The 13,006-nt window shown below is 38.7% G+C and overlaps 1 protein-coding gene across 1 annotated transcript in view; it reads left to right on the forward strand.

Annotated features, from left to right (window-relative positions):
- The first annotated feature begins 2,359 nt into the window (after nucleotides 1-2,359).
- sema5a (sema domain, seven thrombospondin repeats (type 1 and type 1-like), transmembrane domain (TM) and short cytoplasmic domain, (semaphorin) 5A) overlaps nucleotides 2,360-13,006 on the forward strand; it is a 137,403-nt gene continuing 126,756 nt past the window's right edge. Inside the window, exon 1 of the mRNA XM_044105531.1 lies at nucleotides 2,360-2,883. The gene's annotated coding sequence lies outside the window, so the exon portion shown is untranslated. The remainder of the gene's footprint in view (nucleotides 2,884-13,006) is intronic.

The raw sequence follows: 13,006 nt of genomic DNA on the forward strand, positions 1-13,006 counted from the left end.
CACAACTCCAAAGACCTGAGAGCAGTCGTATCTTTGTTTCCATCTGTCTCATGGCTCCAATCATGAGCTAATGTACCGTCATCCATCTCTGTGTCTGATGGCGCGTTCAAAGCCACTTCATTGTTTTTACTGATGAATTCTGCTCACCGTGCGGAGCCAGGCTACTAAAGCCTCATTCTGAAGTTGAGCTGGAGCTCTGTGAGTTTGGCCATGAGGGAGTAAAACATCTATTGTAAAAGAGAGCGAGCCATGCAGCGTAAAAGGGAGAGAAATTCAATTGGACAAAAACGTTCTGGAGGTCACAGCACTTAGAATGAATGAAAGTATACACACAATTGAGCTGATTTTCTAGTGCAAAGTCAATTCTAAGAGTGCTCGCAAAAACCTTTTTTCTTTCGGCAAGATATCTTTATTCCTGAATCACAGCTGCCTTTAGTTTGAGATATCTTCATCCAGTCTGGTTTAATATCCAGCAGATCTGCTGTCTCTCCCTGCATCCACCACAGATAAGAAAAAGTTCCCCTACGCATTTCCCAGAGTTGTACAGAGGCCACTTGAAATGTAAATCTCAGCTTTACTTCCCCCATGTGGGTAGCAACATTTTTATGAAAATGACCTGATTTGAATTTAGATGTGGGTACACGGGAGCAGAGGCATCCACAAAGGCATGTTCCTGTTTAACATAGAGTCGCATTAATAAGCTGCTGGTGACTCTGCTGTGTGTCCATCAAAGACACAGAAACAAGCTGTCTGTCAAAGCCCTGAAGCTGTGGGTCTTTCCACCTTGATGGCAAGGTGTTAATTTCAGAGCATTCAATCATTAGACTAAAGGACGAATGGCCACTGGGGATCTCGCAGTTAGAATACACAACGTCATAACAGGCTAACACTGCTGTTCCCCTTTTGTCATAGACTTTATTAGAAATGGCACGGTGACATCTACAGATTTCAACGTGTTTATTTGCTTGATTTTTGACAATACTCAATTGTGAAGTGAGATCGAATTGCTACACAGCTTTCAAACTTGTTCATCAAGTGAAAATCTGAAGAGAGTGGTGTGGATTTACATCGGTCTTTTACCGCACCGACCTTGATGACAATACAGCAGAGCTGCAAGGATTTTGTGGTGTCTCTCCACCAGCTTTGTAGATGTAGACGATTACATGTTTTGCTTGTTCTTCTTGAGCAAAATAGCTCAGGGTCAGTCAGACAGGATGAAGAGCCAAGCCTCATTGTTAACTTTCTCTATTTTCTTTCTGCGTGAACCCTTCGTTGTTTATTCCAGCTGAGACCAGTCCAGAGCTGTACTTATTTACCACAGATTTTGTGAATTGACTACAGGTCTGGATTTTGACAGGGTCATTCTAACACATTCATATAACTTGATTTGCTCTTACTAAAGAACAGCATCTCTGCAGATGCTGCCACTATTTCACAGTGGGGGTGATGTGTTCAGGGTTATGTGTGAACCAGAAAGTTCAACCTTGGTCTTGTCTGACCAGAACACATTCGTCCACACTGCAAACAACATTTCTTAGGGATTTTTTTACAGTCATTTTTGTATTATTCTTGCCATTCTCACATGAAGTCAGATTGGTGAAGTGCTGCAATAAAAGCTGCTTTGACTTCTAAAAGCAACTGTGCATACTAAGATGTTTAAATGTTCACATTTGCACTGACTTTGAGTGGCCCTTTTGTAACATTTGAATGTGTGATCTAAATCAGTCAGTTTTAGCTCTGGTTGTATGTTTAGAAAATCTTCCTCCTGTTTTCAAGTCTTTTGTGGCCTGTAATGAAAGACATGCCTATGGCAAGATGCTCCCATCAACCTGTTCCACAGTGGTGGTGGTGTTTTCGGGTTTTTGTTTGCAGCCTCAATTAAAATTTCACATGTAGAATATGCCACTGGTTTCATCTGATCAGAGGGCAACTGTTGCAGATATGCTCAAAAGACTAACTTCTCTAATAACATTGAATCTTTAAAAGAAAAAAATATATATATATATATTCATCTGAATACATGGGAGAACATGTGCACAGTCCCACAATGTGAAGCTTTTCACCGCTCCACACTGACGCACACCATTCTTTAAGACTCCCAGGGTTACATGAAGCTTTCCCATGGTGCTGACCTTTAACCAGATTAAATGTGATATTGCTCTCAATATATCACAATAAAAATCCAGTTTAACAAATCCACTTGTTGCTCCATCGTTGCATGGTCTTTACTTACTTTGCTCCACCTGCAGGACAGCTGTGCGTCGCTGCCACGTCTCTCCTCCCCGCCAGAGAGGACGCGCGAAGTGGGGGCGCAGTGCTCAGCTAACAAAAACCTTGCTCCTGAGCTGCGCAGCTTTAACTGAAAGCAGCATTGTGGACACAGCGCCCACCTCCGCTCCTCTGGCTGTGTTTTTTTATTTTCTTTGCACAAGCAGCCATTATAGCTGAGATACAAAAGTTTTTTTTCCCTCTTTTCTTCTTCTTTATTTGCGTTTTCAGGGTGCAAGTGCTTCTTTTGTTTAAAAGCTGAACACGACACGGAGTGAAGGCATTCGGTGCGTGGCGCAGCGCGACAGTGCGGTGTCCGATTACGAACCGTGCAGCTTGGTCCCGGTGAGCGCTTCCCCGTGGGGCAGAAATAGCACGCTTAGCTCCGGAGGGACGAGACAGAGCACAGAGGAATCCCTGTAGAGACAAAAGGAGTTTTTGTTTTTTATTACAATTATTTTTGAGCGTGGTCGTCATTCTCAGAGTCAAGTAAGCTGTAAGGATATTTCAGCTCCAGCTCCTCTTCATTTCCAGTTACCCCACCACTCTTCTCACTGGGACAAGACACGCACTTTTGCTCAGTGCTAGATGAACGGGAGTTGGGCACTTTACTTGGTAAGAGACAAAAACGTTATCATTATGTTGTGTCTGCTTCCTTGCGAATATTTAAAATTTTGAACATTCTCACGTGGATTGTGCATCAGTTTCCTGCTAAATACGCGCACGGTTTTGTTTGATCACTAAAGGGCGATTTCAAGTCAATTTCAGATTTACTGATGGCATCCTGTTGCTATATAGGGATGCGCCGTCTTAAAGCGCCAAACATACACCCGCTCACGAACCACCCATAACAAAGATAACCAGTTTTAGAAGTTTTCTCCTCATGCCCTTCAATTGCTGACCACATGGTGGTGCTGGCAGAGTGCAGCCATCACCATTACAAAGCTGAAGTCTACTCAATAACACACTCACAGCTCTGTCTGGTTTTCCCCCTTCAACTCGCATCTTAATTCTTAAGTTGTTGGTTTAAACAGCATTGGTAGGTTGGGGTCAACTCATTACTTTCCTCCATATAGCACCAAATTATAATGAACTTGACTGCAAGAGAAACATGTTCAGTTGCCTAAACTCTTAATTTAGCTAAAAAGTCAGTTCACTCAAATAGAATCCAGTTAGACTGCTACATTCAGACTGAGATACATTCAGTCCAATGCCCTTGTAGATATAGCACAACATGGTCAAGGTGATCATATAATGGAAAAAGTTACTTAACAGCTGATTGAATCAATGGTAAACTTTGCATTCATCCCTCATCCCCAGAAGGGATCTTCCTACCTTGTAGTTTTGTTTTTTTTTCGTTATGCTTTTTGGTTATGATATCATCTGTCATTACTCGATGAAATGAATGCAACATCAAATTGAGGAGAACCAGTATTTAATAATGACCCCAAAAGATATGTCACAGAGGATAAAGAAAGAACTGGATAAAATACAGGAATTAAAAATCAAAAATAGCTGTTTGCTTTTTGATTTGTTTCAGCATCTGAACATGCATTTATTTAGTTAAATAAATATTAAATAGTTATTTTTTTATTTGAGCAGGCTTAATTATTTAAAACCATTGTTAGACTTAAACAAATGTCTTAAAAATATGTTTCAATAGTAACAAGTGCATAGTAAACTGAGAAAAACTAAAAATGATAGCTGCTATGCTTTGCTACATGTTTTGGTCCATTTCTGCTACCTAAAACCTGCACTGATTTTATTTTTGTTTAAGTTTTCCGTTTTATTCTGCTTTTAAGTATGTTCTAAGTTTTAAACCATTGTTAATAAAGCAGAAACAGGGTTCAAAAGATGTGATCTCATCAAATCCATTAATATGACATTAAATAAAAATAAAAAATAAAAATTTTCTTTTAAATATGAATTTTATCTGTTTTTGCTAAATATGTCAATCGATAAAGTAAATCAAGTTTTACGGGTTAGAAGTCGAACAGAATTCATTGCCCCATTGAAAGACTGATTTGGTGCAAATAAATGCACCTGTAGTTGCAGTATTTATTTGCAACTGCTGCATTTCTTCTGAGCACCTCAAAGTAGTCAAATTATTATGTTCTATCAAAGAGCTGCCCTTGAATTTGTTAACTTGTGATTTTGTTAAACTATTCAGGACAGAATGAAAGTTTCATTCCAGCATTTCTTATCCTGCAAATTTGAGTTTAAGAGTGCGATTCACATGTCTAAAAAAGCCCCATGGATGCAGCTTTCAGCAAGGAAATGTTAAATTAAAGGAGGTAATGCATAGAAATTAAATGCTATGCATCCATTTGTGCACAGCTGCCCTGCGGCTTTGTCCCCACAGCAGTGCTCATGCTCAACGGTGTATAATTGAATGGATATAACTGTTTACCATATCATTTATGACCGATTGTTTTTCAGACCTGAGGCATGCACCTTGTAACATGAAAACGATTAGTGAGTATGAGTGCAGAGCCTTCAGCAGACTTGATTTGGGTATTTAGTTTTTTATTTTCTCTTTTTGTTTTGATCATGGTATTAGGCTTGATACCGTGAACTGTTTAATCTAATCTTAAAGGCTCAGTGCCATCACAGTGTTTATCCCTTCTGTCAACACACTGTGCTCACCGATAGAAATACATAACCCATGTCTGGACGGCATCCGGCTGCCTCTCAAAACACAAAAATATTACTCTTGCGTAAATTGTTTGCTCTGAATTGCCCGCTAGGTACAAGTTTGTGCGTGCATAGTTGTTTGTCCTGTGTTGCCCTTTGGTGAACTCGCGACCTGTCCAAAGTAAAGCTCGTCTCTTGCCTTGGAGATGGGCAGAAGCCCCACCATACATATTCCTGAGTCCATAGTGAAGAATGCTGTTTGACTAGCAGTGCTGATATTTGCATTGAGATGGCAGATTGCCGTAGCACTGGCACCAGCACAAACACAGCAATTAGCCCTACCCAGGAAGAACTCTGTGATGAAAATGATCCCGGCGGCCCTGGCAGCCCACACGGTAACTATGGAAACCCACAGAATGACAAGCCAATTGTTGTTGACCTTTGTGATCCGGCGTCTCAATGGGGGTCCAGCCCTGCTGAGAGTGAGAGTAAAAGGCATAATCATGCACATGTAAACTAAACAGTCATTACCCTATGGCCCCAGAGTGTTCTTCTTTGAGAGCCTTTTGGTTAATTATTTATCTGGCACCAACAAAGTAGAATCTTTTATGGATGGTTGGTGTCTGTTCACCCTGCCTTCACAAAGAATTTGACTTTATTGGCTGAGAACTGCATGACAGAATCGATTTTACTAAATTTCTCCCAGTAGGCAAATTATTCCTCCTATGCAAGTAAACTCAGAGACTCAAACAATAGTTGAAGTGGTTTCTGTTGCTACCTGCTGGGTTTTGTCCTCTCATTACCCAGAGGTATTTATACATCACAGCCACTTTGTCGTCATTTAATTCCTCCCTTCTTTCTCCTGACTCTTGCGTTTTAAGTCTCAGTGCCATGCATACAGTTCCATGCAAATGCTTTTTTTTTTCTCTCTCTTTTCAAATTTAATTTTGTTAGAACAACACAATTCTATGTATTTTATAAAATCTACAAACCTTTGGGATTCATTTATCTTCAGTCCTCTGAGTTGGTATTATACAGAACTACATTTCTTGTCTTTTTTTTTTCTCACAAAATACCTCAAGTTTAACAAGATCAGATGGCGAGCGCTGATGAACGTCGATTTTCAAATCTTTCCACAGATTCCCAGTTGGATTTAAGTCTAGACTTTGATTGGGCCATTCAATCAGATAAAAATACTTAACATCAACTATTACATTTCTTGATCACATTTCTGGCTTGTATATTTGTGGTTCTAAGATGATAAAATGTAAAAGGTTCAACAGGTATGGTTTTTGTTTTGATCTTAAGCACTTTTTTTTTTTTTTTTTGTTTAAGTCTGTAGCACTGAGTTTTGATACCTTCCTGATTTATTTCCACATAAATGAAAAAGTTGCAACGGCGTGTGCAAACGTTCACCCCCGCCCCCTTTTATTTCTGTCTTCTGTCAATTTGAGAGATGGTATGGTGTTTCTATGGCAACTCAGAGGTTTCCCACAGTGAATTTGAGAGCCTGTCCGTCACAAAGGAAATGAAAGTTTGTCATTCACAGCATTTCTGTTTTTCATCGCCAAAGAGGAAATTATCATATGGCAACAACACAGCATCTGTTGTTTATCCACACAAACCCGACATTACGCTACACTTGAAACCAGATGTTTACATACACTGTTGAAAGGACGCGTAAGCTTTTTCCACAATCATGCGAGATCTTAAGGTATGTTTCTGCAAAGTCAGAAAGTGATGAGAAAAGTCTGTTTTGTAGAATTTAGTTAGAAGCCAAGACCTAAAGCTGAAAATCTTAAATCTGATTAAATTCCATACATTGAGGGGAATAGAAGCGATGTGTACTTGTGTACAGAGTATGCAAATGTCTGATTTCATCATCATCAATAGTGGTCCATCACCTTCTCTCAGAGCTAGTTCTTAATGATTTGATATTTTTAAAGAATAAGGAAATATTTAATGAAGTCATAAAAGAAGGAAAAACTTTCAGAATTGCATCAGACATGAGCAATAGGTGGGACTGACATGATGAAAAGTGCTCACATATCAGACAAAACACGCACGCAGCAGTTCTCTGATGGGACGCATTCTTGTTGAACAGGCGGGGAGAAGCACTGTAATTTCACACTGCATGTTAAACAGCACAAGAGCAGGTGTTGGGAATTTGACTTCAGAGACAGAGGAACAGAAACGCAGGCAGGTGACACACACTATCCTAGACCTGCTGTTATTGTCGTTGGGTTGGAGTGCGAATGTCTGCGATTCTGAGTGAAACATCCAGTTTTTATGTCCGCGCGTCAGAGGGATCTCCGCTGAGCCCGCCAGTCACTCCCCCTGCACTGTTACACTACATTAGCTCTGTCCTCTTTCTCCACTACAACCTCAAACTGAGCTCAAATAGCCAAAGGAGTCTGTCTTTTAACCATGACATGAGCACAGAACCAAAAAGAGGGACTGTATTTGGGTCACGATTAAGTAATCCCCAAAGCCTCTTTTTTGCACTCGGGGATCAAGCTGTGAGGATGTTAGAAAGGTTAAAAGAAGAGAGATGGTGGCAAACTTTAGTGACAACAGAAGTGATTACTGTAAACTTTTTGTTGTTGTTGTTTTGACTTCATTTTCTTCTATATTTGTATCAGTATGAGGTAGGGAAGAGGGACAGGTGAAGAGGAACACAGGGGCAGTAAGAGCGGGGGATGAGGCGTAATAAGCAGGGGGGTGCAGGGGAGAAGAGGTGAAAAGAGGATTTAAAATGAGAGAATCCAGGATGAAAAAGGGAAGATGCTTTGCCAGCCTTTGTTTATTGACTGATCGGGTGCTCTGGGGCCATTTGGAGAGGGAAGTGAGTCATGAGTTTTCACCAAGCGCACAGGCAGACAGAGGGGTTAGTACATGCTTTTTTTGTCTTTTTTTTTTTCTTTCCTCTGTGGGATGTCACCCTATAGTAATTCTGTGAAAGATGAACGACTTTCAAGTAGGAATGAGAGGATCATTTGATAGCAGGGCTCAGCTCGTATAACTCTCCTTTTGTAGGAGCCTCTTCTTTTCACGCTGCGACTCGCACCTCAGAGGTGAGAGTAAAACTGGACTGCCTCCTGTGAGACTTTAACACTCTCTGCTATGTATAGGCACAGCTAAATTAACAGCCAGCTATTACTAAAGCAGGGGCTCAGCTTGTGTTTGCTTTCGGATTTTATATATAAGCAGAAGAAGTGACTTGCCTGGAAACCTTTAATGATTTTAGTTGAGATGCTCTGATCTTTAATTTAAATGCCTTTTTTTCCCGAGGTAGAGCAGCTTGTCTTATATATATATATATATATATATATATATATATATATATATATAGTCTTGCGCTTATCTTGGTGTCACAAACAAATACATTAAATGTGTGAGCTATGCTGCTACTATTTGCCTCCAGCTGCATTATTATTAAAAAAGATTGATAATTACATTTTCTTTCTTGTTAGTGTCATTATTGTGTTACAGAGCTGATAAATCATGATGCAGACTGCTAAGAGTAAGAGGAGGAGGGAGATGCAACAGATTAATATCAGGGGTTTAAAAAAAACAACTATGGCTGTCACTTTGTCAGCGGTAGAGTCTTTTCCATGTGTAACAGTATACTTCTCATGTAATAATCCCTTCACAAGAAATATGCTTTAAATTCAGCAACATTTTCCAACAGGCTGCCAACTTTTCCCAAATCGCTATGCTTTATAACAGATGGACATGAAAACAAAACAACTAGATAAAACAGATTTTCATGTTCTAGCCTTCCTGTTCAATAAACCCTTAGATTTGTTTCCTTTGTTACTCTTGCAACATGAGATGTCTTCCACTGCTCTAAATGTTTGCAGAAAATACAAGACAGATATCTGTCATATTGACTCTCTGTCCTCAATAGTGTAGCCCTGTAAAGGTGGTGTTACACAGAAAGACTAACTCTGCAACAACATTCTGTCTGCCAACAACATGTCAGTAAGGAAGGTAGCAAATGGCTGTTGCTAAATTTAAACTAAATTTAACCTAATTTAAGCTATTTACACTAAAGTTGCTAAATTAATTCATTACCTAATTTGCATGGTTTACTATTTAGATGTACCTATCTAAGTGTTGTAAATCATGCATGGGTTTACAACATTGTGGGAATGACAATGTGAGTTAAAACATCCTTAATATGTTTAACCTCAAAAATCTATTTTTTATTGAATTACATTTTTTGAGAGTGCTAATTAGACTTTTAAAACAGTGCTTTACTTTTCATTGAGTACTAATGGCCACTATAGGGGAACCACACAACCACTATGCTAAAGCTAAATCATAAATTGTGGGTCAGTGACATCCGCCGAATATCCAACCATAGATTGACATCAGTTTCAGGTGTTGCACCAATATTGGATCTGAATGATCCAATCTGTACTTTTTAGGGTTTTATTTCTCTCTGGTATTGCCTCATTGCTTCTTATCTTAATTGAGTGCGTCATTTTAGGATTCAAAAAGTGCTTTTGATGTAATATGTTTAGAGCTATCCCAGCTTCATGTTTTCTGTAGCAACACAAACAGCCAGAAAAGCTCTAATTTGATCAGTGAGAGGATATAAATACAGAAAATCCTTTAATCTTCACCAAATGAAAACATTTATCTATGCTTTGAAATATTACGCAGGGCTTATCAGAGCAATATATCCTGGAAAAAAAAGGCGAGTTAAAAGATGATACTTTACCCAGCAGATGAATGAGAAAATAAAATCACAGAGCATGCTGAATTCTTCTTATCCAACCTCATGTGAAAGTTTGTGATAACATCAAAAAGATAAAACAGTCCACTACATACATTTCAGCCAGGGGAAAAAAAAAAGATAGCGAGGGAGATGAGGGGCGATATGAAGGCAGAGAGATAAGAACTTCAGTTTCCAAGACAAAAAGGGAACAAATCTTATTCTTGAATGGAAAAGTAAAGGGTAGGAGAGAGAAAATCAAGGAGATAGAGATGGAATATAGTGAGTGATGAGTAAACACAGCAAGGAGCAGGTCTGAGGGAAATAATTGTACAAAGAGCTTCTCTCAATAGGAACCTGCCTAGGATGAGCTGATCAGTTGGACTCAGCTGTCAGTGGGAGAGGGAAATGGACAGATCGGCAAAGAGTTTGGCCTGACAGGATGGTGGAGGCATGAGAGACAAATATCAATTTACCAAAACCTTAGCAAATTTTCTGTATGCTCATACAAGACATTACCAAGTTTCTACACACTGTCAACTCTCATAACTAGTCTGCTGGATTTTATTCTCTTGACTTTCCCAACTGAACCTCAGGTGCTTTGCGGACTATTTTCCACTTTGGACTTTAGCCCTTAGGCATTTGAAAGTAGTGGAGATTTAGAACTTTCTTGCTAATTCTTGGCCATGGCTCACTGGGTAATTATTACTTATTTCTCTATTTTTATTTAAAGGAAACTTATCTGCTTAAATAATTAGATATTAAACAAGTCTTTCCAATGTTCACTTTGGCTTTTGCAATACACTTGTCTTTCCATTAAACTTCTGCACATGTAAAGATTATAGAGGAGTCTTCAAACTGATAAGACCTTGGCATCATAGAACCTCTTTTCTATACTGAAAATAATCTTGAAATCCTGAGGCTTCTGTTGTGACCATTTTGATAATTTAAAATATTTAAAATCAAGCTGGGTCCTTGTGAAAGACCAATCCAAAATGATGTTTTATTTTCAATAAATGTATTAACCATATACATTTAACAGATAATGGCATTCAGCATTCATTACCCTTTTTAACATTGTGTCTCTTTGCAGCCTTTTAACATACCATGGTCCCGTGAAACATGTTGGTGGCACCATCATGTTTTTCTTCAACATGGGCTGATAATTTAATCACAATAGGTGAGACGTTGGATGGAGCCAAATTAAAGGCAATGGTGGAAGAAAACTTGTTCGAGATGGAAAAGACCTTGAGACTGGGACCACAACCCTAAATACACAGCCAGCAGGATATAGATGTGGTTTAGACCAAAGTGTTTTCTCTTCTTTTCTTTTTCTGTCTTCTTTTATTTTCTAAAAAATAGATCACGGCACTTTCTTGTGTTAAAATGACTAAAAGTCTAGACCTTAGCAGAGCGTCTGGGAACACTTGACACTCTCAATCCATTTTGATGCAGCCTGCAGCAATTTTGCGAATAAGAATGAGAATCACAGTGGACGAATGCACCTTTTTAGATATTTATTACTAAAAGCATCTTCAAAACATGTCATTTTCTTTCCACTGGACAATTACGTGATGTGTTGTGTTGGTCCATCACATAAAATACCTTGAAGATACAGAAAGCATTAGCCTTGAAATTAAATATGCGGCCACATCTTTACATTTTTGTGACGGCTTCTCAAAACAAAACAGGAAAAACCAAAAGAAGCATGAGGTTAAGTGCTTTTTTGTCTTCAGTCACCCTTTGATTTCCAGAAACTTTCCTGCAATTGCAGCACACTCTCAAGACATGAGACTCTCAAGAGTTTCTTTGCCAGACCAGGATGATTATGGTCTTGCGACTCCAAGACACAATGCTGCCTCAGTTCTGACGGTGAAACCACATAGTGGACATGCGGTCTGATCTAAACCAACAGTGAATAATAAAGTGTTCATTATTCCCTCTGAATACCCTTTCAGTTCATCTTAAATAAACAGACTGGGAAAAGGACAACCAGTTCTGAACCTCGTGGCTTCCTGCCAACATTGAGCTTTTTGTTCTATAAGCCAGATTTGACTTTGATACATTTTTGTTATGTGTGCATGACAGCGTGGAGCTGAATACTTTTGTGCATAAGTGGGAGTTTTGTTTCAAGGGATATTGTCTTATGGGAAATTAAGTCTCGCCAGGTACTGGGCTGCAGTGATAAGGACATAAGCTGCGGCAGAAAGCAATACAATAAATCTTTAAGTATTGCTGGGACTGCTCTTTGTTTCTATACACAGTCCAGGGTTGGTTAATGCAGTGGTTTCATTATGCTATTTGTTAAAACAAGAGAGTTTATGTTCTTCTGTTAGAGTTCTGTAGAGTTCCTCTTACATTCCCTGGAGACGTAAATGTTAGTATTTCATTAATGTTTGATCAAATACTATGCAGATGATTGGCCTGATCTTGTTCTGCTTTGTTGGTAAGGATTATTTAAATAATGACTATGAAAATATATTTAATGCAGATTATATGAAGATACTGAACTCAGAATATTAACAATGTAACATCCATCTAAAAAGCCTTACGTAGGATTAGGGTTATTTGATTCAAACAGACTTTTTACCCACTCTTTTCTGTTGTGTGTCTTTCAGTTCTGGACAAGGGGCATTGCAACACCATAATTGTTTTTATTCCCACTCATTTTGATGTTCATCTGCTGCTGGATTTGCAATTTTACCCATTTTTTTTTTTATAACTCTGTCTGGGCCAGCTTTCACACTTATGTACACACACAGGAGCTCTTATTTTACTTAGTACGTTCAAGTTGCTTTGGCTGCAAAATAAGTCCAAATTATCAGCCACCCACCACCATGTTTTACAGTTGCTTTGAGCTGAAGGGATGTCTGCTACAGCCAAACATCACTCTGCTGGTCACATCTTTTAAAAATTGCATACTTCTAGAAGTCCTGAACTTTGTTCCCAGAGAGAAAGAGGCAACCTATCCAGTCAAACTCTTGTGGTCATTTTTATTATTATTATTATTATTATTATTATTATTATTATTATTATTATTATTATTATTATTATTATTATTATTATTATTGTACTAGCATAAACTTTTAGCATTTAACAAACTGACCGAGGTTCATAAAGTTTGCAATTTTTCTGGTTAGGTCAAACTGATGGAGTATTTAACTGCCTGTTCATAATTCCTGATAATATCTTGGATACCTGCCATTGAGTTAAAGCACACACATCTGAATAACTCAAGCCGGCAAGATGCTGGGGGTATTTTCTCTTACTTTGGCACACATAGTTGATGATGATTTGCTAGTCACGTCCATGAGATAAAGCAATTCATTCACATCAGCATAGCAGCATTCTGTGTTATCAGCTATTTGTTACTTTGTAAGA

The sequence above is a fragment of the Gambusia affinis genome, linkage group LG21 (assembly GCF_019740435.1).
Source record: "Gambusia affinis linkage group LG21, SWU_Gaff_1.0, whole genome shotgun sequence".
In the NCBI taxonomy this organism is placed as follows: Eukaryota; Metazoa; Chordata; class Actinopteri; order Cyprinodontiformes; family Poeciliidae; genus Gambusia; species Gambusia affinis.